General features: G+C 41.3%; 1 pseudogene; it reads right to left on the bottom strand.

The window, feature by feature from the left end:
- Positions 1 to 341: 341 nt before the first annotated feature.
- The window catches only part of LOC133464825 (tRNA-dihydrouridine(16/17) synthase [NAD(P)(+)]-like), an 11,703-nt pseudogene continuing 1,546 nt past the window's right edge, over positions 342 to 10,498 (bottom strand).

Here is a 10,498-nt window from a genome sequence, read left to right as displayed (position 1 = left end):
TTTTGTCTTAGTTTTGATTCTAATTCCCGTTAGAGCGCCCTGAGTGGTGGAAGAAAAATCCACAGAATAGCTGCACCTTTATATAAGCCGCACGGTTCAAAACCTATGAAAAAAGTAGCAGCTTATAGTCCAGAAAATACGGTAAATCTAAAACTAAATCATGTTGCAACAGTAAGCCCGTCCCACAGCGTCCAGGGGATTTATTAAGCTCGGTAGCAGCAGGTGCTGCCGGTCATGAGCCTTTCATGCACTGATTGTCAGCAGGTGTGCAGAACTCCAGAAAGGCAAACGCGTTGGCCGTTTGTTGTCTGGCCCGCTCGGCTGTGGGTTAATAGAGGTCACTACACAACATCATTCACAGGTGAGGAGCATTCAAGACCGCTGGTAAACTTCACAGAGGAGAAAGGAAAGGCCTCGTTGGTCCTGCAGAACACGGAGGTTCATAAAAGCTCTGAATCCGATACGGCCGATACACAGACGACACCAAACCAAAGTAGTTTGGTCTGGCTTCATTTGGTGCAAAAAAAAAGAAGTTTGTTTGTTTGTTGCGTTTTCTTTGCCTAATATCAGACAGGTTACTCTTAGGGGATATTCAGTTCATGTCAACACAAACACACAAAAACATAGAATTAAAAGAGGGGGTACTGTTTCTTGCACAGGGCTGCACGTTGGATGAGTTTGTTAGGTTTTTATGAAATTGTTTAAGAGTATTGTGGCAGGGTGGAGGAGCAGCCACTCAGTTGATTGGGAACACCTGTGCCCAATCGGCCTCTCCACCCTGCCTGCCTTCATAAAGAGCAGCTGCAGACCAGCAAGGGTCTGCTGGAGGAAGCTGCTGAAGGTGACGGCATGTGTGTCTTGGGTGAAAGAAGAGAATAAAGAGTTCCTGCACTAAACCCTGTGTCCTCTGTCCTGTCGGTCGACCCCCGTAGCACTAGCCTTGCTACACTGTTCAACTTGAGATACTTGGGTTTCTGCTCGGGGCGGAAGTTTTTCCGGGGGTTTCTGGATCTTTTCTTCTGCTTGTTTTTGGAGAGGGCCTCGAGCGTCCCGTCCGAGACCGTCTTCTTGACCCCCGGGGCCGGACTCGTACCGTTGGTCACCGGCTGCTTGGGCGCTGGCCGGACGTACGGCTGGCAGATCCAGTGAGGGAACGGCAGGTCTCCCTCCTTATCTTCTGCACCTTTTCTCTTAACCACCTCCTCCTGGCAGCGCTGCCTCAGCTGGCTGCTGACGTCAGCCAGGGCGGCCAGGGTCTTCACCTTGGCCAGGTCCTCCCTCAGGTCCTTGTGGATCTGCAGAGTGTGGTGCTAGAGCTTGAAGAGGTGGGCTCATACGTAGGACAGCGAGCATGGCGGGTGCTGCTTCACCACCTCCAGATACTCGTCAGCCATCTCCCACGCGGGGGGGCTGCGGCCCTCGAACAGCGCCGGGTTGTGGAGGTTCCCCTCTGCACTCATGAACTCCGGTCTCCTGGATGCAGCGCTCCACGTCACTCAGGTACTGGATGTTCCCGTTAGCAAACACTGGGATATTCACCGCCTGCCGCACCCCCTTGATGTGCTCCCAGCTGGCGATGCCGGTCATGGCTCCTTTCTGGTCTTTGGTTCTGCCGCGCACCGTTAGCAGCTGACAGCCGGCCCTCTCCAGCATCTGAGCGTACCGAACCGTCTTCTCCAGTTCCGTGAAGACATGGATCTTACATGTGATCGGTACCAGGAGCTTCTCATTGGCTAACCTGATCATCTTCTCCAGCAGACCTCTTGCTGGTGTGCAGCTGCTCTTTATGAAGGCAGGCAGGGTGGAGAGGCCGATTGAGCACAGGTGTGCCCAATCGGCTGAGTGGCTGCTCCTCCACCCTGCCACAAGTATGAAGGGTTTTTCTATAAGATTCTACACTGGTGGGTTTTCTGTATTTGCAGGCTCACCTCCTGTTCTGGAGTTCAGCTATAGTTCAGCTGTTTTCTCTAGCTGCAGGGTCAACTCCTGTTTTATAACTAGGCTGTTAAAATAGTTCAGATATTTACTCTTCGTTAGGTGAACACAATGAAAAGAAACAGATATTTTAACACTGATGGGTTTTATCCGTTATCTGGGTTGACATCTTAAGTAGGAAGTAATGAACAGGGACATTGAAGGTCTGATATGTTTGGTAGACGGGGTTCACGTACAAAGAACACCTCCTTATTTAGTATAAATACTACTGGATCCATGACCACCGGCTGCATTTCTCTCCTACCTTTTGTGGTTTGAGAAAAGTGCACCGTTGGCCGGAAAACATTGTCCATGATATAATAAAGATATAATAAAAGCTTAACTTTGATTCTGTTCTCTGGTTTTCTTACGGTGCACCAGACAAACGAACCGACAGGATCTTTCAAGTTAAAACCAACTACAGTGAATTCAAAGATGCTAAAATTCTTCATAGCTGAGCAAAACTGCAAAAACTGCAGCGCTTCATGTAGTTGTTGTTGTAGCTGCTCAAGCACACAGTACACACACAAACACGGACAAACAAACCACAAAAGAACGCCCACATGCCCACACACACACACACACACACACACACACACACACACACACACACACACACACACACACACACACACACACAAAGATGTCGTGAATATGCACACTGTCTGCTATATCTGCGAGATTATGCATTGGTTACCATGGCGACACATCATCTCTCTCTCTCTCCTCCATTCTACAAGAGAAGGCTTGAGCTTGAGTCTGTCTGAAATGAAATTAATGAAACATTTATGTTGGAATGAAAATGGAGCACATGTAGGATGGAGAAGTTAAAGCAGGGAGAGAAAAAACTGCAGCCAGTCAGACCTGAGAGTCGCTGGTGTTGATCATTTACATTAAGGCCCAGTCCCAATACTATCACTACCCCTACTTTTCATCCCTACCATTACATTTTGTGCGTTCCCGTGAGGGTAGTGGTTCCCAATTCCTCTTTTCACCTAGGACAGGGGTCGGCAATCCAAAATGTTTTAGAGCCATATTGGACCAAAAACACAAAAAACAAATATGTCTGGAGCCGCAAAAAATGAAAAGTCTTGTATAAGCCTTAGAATGAAGACAAATGGAGAAATGTCAAGAAAAAAGTTGAAATGTCGAGAAAAAAGTCGAAATGTTGAGAAAAAAAGTTGAAATGTTGAGAAAAAAGTTGAAATGTCGAGAAAAAAGTTGAAATGTTGAGAAAAAAGTCGAAATTTCAAGAAAAACATTCGAAATGTCGAGATTAATGTTGAAGTACAATCTCGAGAAAAAAGTCGAAATGTCGAGGAAAAAAAGTCGAAATGTCGAGAAAAAAGTCAAAATTTCGAGAAAAACATTCGAAATGTCGAGATTAATGTTGAAGTAGAGTCTTGAGAAAAAAGTCAAAATTTAGAGAAAAAAGTCAAAATGTTGAGATTAAAAAGGAAAGGAAAAAGGAAGAAAAAAAGAGAAAAAAAAGGGAAAAAAATAAAAAAAGAAGAAAAAAATGTCAAACATTTTTGAAAAAGCTCCAGGAGCCACTAGGGCGGCGCTAAAGAGCCGCATGCGGCACTAGAGCCGCGGGTTGCCGACCCCTGATCTAGGGGTAGTGAAGAAAACTAGTGTAGTGGCTCTGAATCTGTCCCTACGGATCGAGGGATTTCGGATCCTCACTAGTTGATCTAGGGACAGAAACATTTCCCAGAATGCTTTTCTTCGTCATTTGCGGACTGAATCCAAAAAAAAAACAAGGCTGCATTTTCTTATTTTTTAGTGAATAAAATCAATATTTTGAGTTAGTTTCTGCATAAAAAATGCGTTTTCATTAAATTTCTAGCTAGAAATATATATTTTACTTTCATAATATTTACTCAGTGAATGTACATAATCACTTGTTTCCCCGTTTGCCAAAGATCACGCCAGAATAAAGGCTGATTTATGGTCCCGCGTTACACCAACGCAGAGCCTACGGCGTAGGGTACGCGGCGACGCTGCTCCGAGTCGGCGGCTCTTATCATCGGCGAAAACATCAGATACAATTTCTTAACAGGCGTTATTTGGATAAACTGAGCCCAGGTTGGGGATCTTAACGGTTACTTTTACGCCTGAAAAAATATTAAAACTTAATAAAGTGGCATTTTAACAGCGCTACAGCTGAAATTAAAACAGCTTTTGTCTCTCAGCTTCCTGATTAGGAGTAGGGATGAAAACGAGGGTTAGGGGGAGTATTGGGACAGACCCCTGGGAAGATTACAAGTGTCCTAAAATCTGCCCCTTCTTTCTTAGTGGTAGTGGTATAAAGTAGGGGGAGTATTGGGATTGGGCCTTACTCTGAAATATGAAAATCTGACCAGGATCGTGAATAATTGTATTTGCTTAGGTATGAAATAAAAAGAAAAAAAAAATGTGTTCAAAGTGAAAATAAATTCCGTGGTGCAGAAAAGGCAGGAAGGTGTGAGGTTGGGTGGATATAAGATGGGGATGTTGGATTATTCTGCTCTGTGGCGTCTCCCTACTAATGTCACCCTGACCTTTCCAACCTGGGACACAAAATAGAAACTTTTAGCTCTGGACACTGAGGTCAATGCTTAAGAACATGGAAAAAAAACATATTACTTTCATAATATATTATCATTAAAGCAGCACTATGTAACTTTTCCACCTTAATCTCATATTTCCAGAGTCATTGTGATGGTACATCAACTTCCAACAGGTTTAATGAACCTCTGTCATGGTCTGAGGGGTCTGTATCTCCTTCACTGGCACTATGTAACTTTGAGGTGCATGGTAGGAACTAGGGATGGGTGATATTTTACTGTTCACGATAAACCGTCAAAAAAATTCCCCACGGTAAGAATTTATCATCTCACGATAAAAATGATAAATTCCCGTTGATGACGTTTTTGTGTAAAACTGATTTATGTTTCTGTGTTAAATCCACGCACAACGTACGTGAAGGAAGGAAGGAAGGAAGGAAGGAAGGAAGGAAGGAAGGAAGGAAGGAAGGAAGGAAGGAAGGAAGGAAGGAAGGAAATGAGCCTAGAAGGAAGGAAGGAAGGAACGAAGGAAGGAAGGAAGGAAGGAAGGAAGGAAGGAAAAGAAAGAAAGAAAGAAAGAAAGAAAGGAAATGAGCCTGAAAGGAAGGAAGGAAGGAAAAGAAAGAAAGAAAGAAAGAAAGAAGAAAGAAAGAAAGAAAGAAAGAAAGAAAGAAAGAAAGAAAGAAAGAAAGAAAGAAAGAAAGAAAGAAAGAAAGAAAGAAAGAAAGGAAGAAGAAGGAAATGAGCCTGAAAGGAAGGAAGGAAGGAAAGGAAGGAAGGAAGGAAGGAAGGAAATGAGGAAGGAAGGAAGAAGGAAATGAGCCTGAAAGAAAGAAAGAAAGAAAGAAAGAAAGAAAGAAGAAAGAAAGAAAGAAAGAAAGAAAGAAAGAAAGAAAGAAAGAAAGAAAGAAAGAAAGAAGAAAGAAAGAACGAACGAACGAACGAACGAACGAACGAACGAACGAACGAACGAACGAACGAACGAACGAACGAACGAACGAACGAACGAACGAACGAACGAACGAACGAACGAACGAACGAACGAACGAACGAACGAACGAACGAACGAACGAACGAACGAACGAACGAACGAACGAACGAACGAACGAACGAACGAACGAACGAACGAACGAACGAACGAACGAACGAACGAACGAACGAACGAACGAACGAACGAACGAACGAACGAACGAACGAACGAACGAACGAACGAACGAACGAACGAACGAACGAACGAACGAACGAACGAACGAACGAACGAACGAACGAACGAACGAACGAACGAACGAACGAACGAACGAACGAACGAACGAACGAACGAACGAACGAACGAACGAACGAACGAACGAACGAACGAACGAACGAACGAACGAACGAACGAACGAACGAACGAACGAACGAACGAACGAACGAACGAACGAACGAACGAACGAACGAACGAACGAACGAACGATAAATTGTCATTTTTATCGTTATCGGGATAAATGCCAGAAATTATCGTGATCATTTTTTTAGTCTATACCGCCCATCCCTAGTAGGAACCCTTCCACACTAAAAAACTACACATTTTTACGGCTTTGACTGCTTTACGGCACATACGTCACTTCCCCCTCCTTCCCGATTCGTAGTCCAGATGAAAGCTGGGCGGGGCGTGGAGCGCAGAGTTTTGATCCGCCTGTCTTCCATCTGCCCTGATTGTTCACACCTGTGTCTCGTTACCCCCTTGTGTATATCTGGTCTTGTCTTTCCCTTGCTCCTCATGGTTCCGTCCTGTTTCGTCCCTCCATTGTCCTGCCAAGTTTTTGCTCAAGTTTTTTGGATCCCTGTTTTGTGTTACTTTTGATCCTGGCAAGCAGCGCTTTTGGTTTTTATAAAATAAACCCTTTTTGTTGAACTCCTGCCTCTCGCTCTCCTGCATCTGGGTCCTCACCACACCAGCCTGACAGAAGGTGGTTCCGTTCTGTTATCATGGCCGAAGCAGCGAAAAAAACGATCTGATCTGCAAAATATAAGGAATGGGCATTCAGTTATTCACAGGTTATAAAGTATTTTTTTATTTTGTCAGTAAGTATGTTGGACTACTAATTTGTGACGAAGTCCCTCTAAAAAATGTTTGTAGTTTGTAGGGCACATTATCTGGCTGAAACAGGACGGGGGGGCTGACTTCACTAATAAAACCAAGTTGAACTTAGTGATTTTCAACATCGTCATATTATATTGTTTAGCCAAAAATAGATACATTACCTCTTCGCTATCCATCCTGCAAACGACAGCTGAAACAGAAAAGTCGTTTTGAAAGTCCGTCCCGTCTAAAGCTGGGCATACACTGTGCGATATTTTGAATCGTTTGATTCCGCCCCATCTCAAACTGCACGACTAGATCGCTGAGTTCAAAAGTTCAGAGTCCACGATTTATGGTCTCACACTGTACGAACCGATGCTCGGATGCTCCGTCTGCTCACGCTATACCATCATAATCCTCCCGTCAGACTTCTATTACTGGAACTCGAGGCTGGTTTTGGGGCAGGGGTGTGCTGTGTCCACCCAAACGTGCGTCCTGCCCACCCGATCAAAGGTTATGGGGATCCTTTATTTTTTTATAATTTTATTTTTTTATATATATAAAAAAAAATCACAAAAACATCTGTACCGTTTCTGATTGGGTGGGCACTGCGCATCATTTTTAGACACAACAATGAACACATACCGCAAAAGTTGTGTCTCGGCGGAGGGACCCGGCGTCCCAGCAAAATGAGCACAACAGAGAAGAGAAGTGTTCAGAACAGCAGACAGAGCGCACACTGAAGGCTGATTTATGGTTCTGCGTTACACCAACGCAGAGCCTACGGCGTAGGTTACGCGGCGACGTGCACCGTACGTGGAAATGCGGTCTTTTTTTCTGCTATTAAAACATGATTTGTAATGTGAATTTGTAACACTTAAACTACAAATAATAGTTTTTGACGTGACATCAGAGATTGCGCATGCTCTCTGTGAAAGGATGAGGCAAATCCGGTCGTAGCTGCTTCAACTGTGATTCCTTCACGAGGAGCGACCAGGATTTCAAACACGTTTGATTTTCTTGCGAGCTCACGATTCCTGATCGGGAACGTTTACTGCACGAGGCACGAGCAACGATTGGGTCAAAATCGGGCCCGATCAAAAAAAAGTCGCACGACTGGAATATCGGCTCAAAACGAGCCGATAATCGCACAGTGTATGCCCGGCTTAATAAAACCAAGTTGAACTTAGTGATTTTCAACATTGTCATATTATATTGTTTAGCCAAAAATAGATACATTACCTCTTCACTATCCATCCTGCAAACGACCGCTGAAAACAGAAAAGTAGTTTTGAAAGTCGAAAAAAGTTGAAATGTCGAGAAAAAAGTTGAAATGTTGAGAAAAAAGTCAAAATGTAAAAAAAAAAGTCAAAATGTTGAGAAAAAAGTCAAAATGTAAAAAAAAAAGTCAAAATGTTGAGAAAAAAAGTCAAAATTTCGTGAAAAAAGTCAAAATTTCGTGAAAAAAGTTGAAATCTTGAGAAAAAAGTCGAAATGTCGAGAAAAAAGTTGAAATGTTGAGAAAAAAGTCAAAATTTTGAGAAAAAAGTCAAAATGTCAAGAAAAAAAGTCAAAATTTTGGGAAAAAAGTCGAAATCTTGAGAAAAAGTTCTTTCTGGTAAAGCACTACCGCTTTGGTCCAAAGGAGCCGCCAAACTCAACAAAAGCTGAAAGTTACATTGTGCTGCTTTAACAGAAACATAACGTTTCATCCCAGTAAAATTCCCCCAAAGCACTCGCACATCTTTAATTTTACAGCCGTTGTCACGGCCAAATACATTCTGTACTGTGGAACAACTGGGTTATTATAAACTTCCGTGTGATCCTGCGGCTATAATCAATCATCTGCAAAGGATCAGAATGCAAAAGTAATTTTCTCTAACCTGGTATTTGTCAGAGAATTTTGAGAAAAAGTTAAAATGTCGAGAAAAAAGTCAAAATGTCGAGAAAAAAGTTGAAATGTTGAGAAAAAAGTTCAGATTTTTTGAGAAAAAAGTCAAAATGTCAAGAAAAAAAGTCAAAATGTTGAGAAAAAAGTCAAAATTTCAAGAAAAAAAGTCAAAATGTTGAGAAAAAAGTCAAAATTTCGTGAAAAAAGTCGAAATCTTGAGAAAAAGTCAAAATGTTGAGAAAAAAGTCAAAATTTCAAGAAAAAAAGTCAAAATGTTGAGAAAAAAGTCAAAATTTCGTGAAAAAAGTTGAAATCTTGAGAAAAAGTCGAAATGTCTAGAAAAAAGTGGAAATTTTGAGAAAAAAGTTGAAATCTTGAGAAAAAAGTCTAAATGTCGAGGTTATGTTTGAAGTACAATTTCGAGAAAAAAGTCGAAATGTCGAGAAAAAGTTGAAATGTTGAGAAAAAAGTCAAAATGTCAAGAAAAAAAGTCAAAATGTTGAGAAAAAAGTCAAAATTTCGTGAAAAAAGTCGAAATCTTGAGAAAAAAGTTGAAATGTCTAGAAAAAAGTCTATATGTCGAGGTTAAGGTTGAAGTACAATTTTGAGAAAAAAGTTGAAATGTTGAGAAAAAAGTCAAAATGTTGAGAAAAAAGTCAAAATGTTGAGAAAAAAAGTCAAAATGTTAAGAAAAAGTCAAAATTTCGTGAAAAAAGTTGAGATCTTGAGAAAAAAGTCGAAATATCTAGAAAAAAGTGGAAATTTTGAGAAAAAAGTTGAAATGTCGAGAAAAAAGTCTCAATGTCGAGATTAAAAAGGAAAAAAGTGTTCTTTCTGGTAAAGCACTACCGCTTTTGTCCAAAGGAGCCGCCAAACTCAACAAAAGCTGAAAGTTACATTGTGCTGCTTTAACAGAAACATAACGTTTCATCCCAGTAAAATTCCCCCAAAGCAAATGCACATCTTTAATTTTACAGCCAAATACATTCTGTACTGTGGAACAACTGGGTTATTATAAACTTCCGTGTGATCCTGCGGCTATAATCAATCATCTGCAAAGGATCAGAATGCAAAAGCAATTTTCTCTAACCTGGTATTTGTCAGAGAATTTTGAGAAAAAGTTGAAATGTTGAGAAAAAAGTCAAAATTTTGAGAAAAAAGTCAAAATGACAAGAAAAAAAGTCAAAATGTTGAGAAAAAAGTCAAAATTTCGTGAAAAAAGTCGAAATCTTGAGAAAAAAGTCGAAATGTCGAGAAAAAAGTCTAAATGTCGAGGTTATGGTTGAAGTACAATTTTGAGAAAAAAGTCGAAATGTCCAGAAAAAAGTTGAAATGTTGAGAAAAAAGTCAAAATTTTTGAGAAAAAAGTCAAAATGTCCAGAAAAAAAATCAATCTTGAGAAAAAAGTCTAAATGTCGAGGTTAAGGTTGAAGTACAATTTCGAGAAAAAAGTTGAAATGTTGAGAAAAAAGTTGAAATGTTGAGAAAAAAGTCCAAATGTCAAGAAAAAAAGTAAAAATGTTGAGAAAAAAGTCGAAATGTCGTGAAAAAAGTCAAAATGTCGAGGTTAAAAAGGAAAAAAGTGTTCTTTCTGGTAAAGCACTACCGCTTTGGTCCAAAGGAGCCGCCAAACTCAACAAAAGCTGAAAGTTACATTGTGCTGCTTTAACAGAAACATAACGTTTCATCCCAGTAAAATGCCCCCAAAGCACTCGCACATCTTTAATTTTACAGCCAAATACATTCTGTACTGTGGAACAACTGGGTTATTATAAACTTCCGTGTGATCCTGCGGCTATAATCAATCATCTGCAAAGGATCAGAATGCAAAAGCAATTTTCTCTAACCTGGTATTTGTCAGAGTGAGGATCAAAGCCGCCGCTGGAGAGTGAAGTTAAGCGGGCGGTTTTTAGCGGTGGAGATATGCAGCTTTCTTCCAGCCGCAGCTTAACACACAGCTTGGCGCCGACAGCTTGTCACTGTGGATCTGGGGGAAAAGCTGTGCATTTGTAGCAGCAGGTT

This window comes from Cololabis saira, chromosome 18, assembly GCF_033807715.1.
Source record: "Cololabis saira isolate AMF1-May2022 chromosome 18, fColSai1.1, whole genome shotgun sequence".
Lineage (NCBI taxonomy): Eukaryota > Metazoa > Chordata > Actinopteri > Beloniformes > Belonidae > Cololabis > Cololabis saira.
This window is presented reverse-complemented; position numbering and strand designations above follow the sequence as displayed.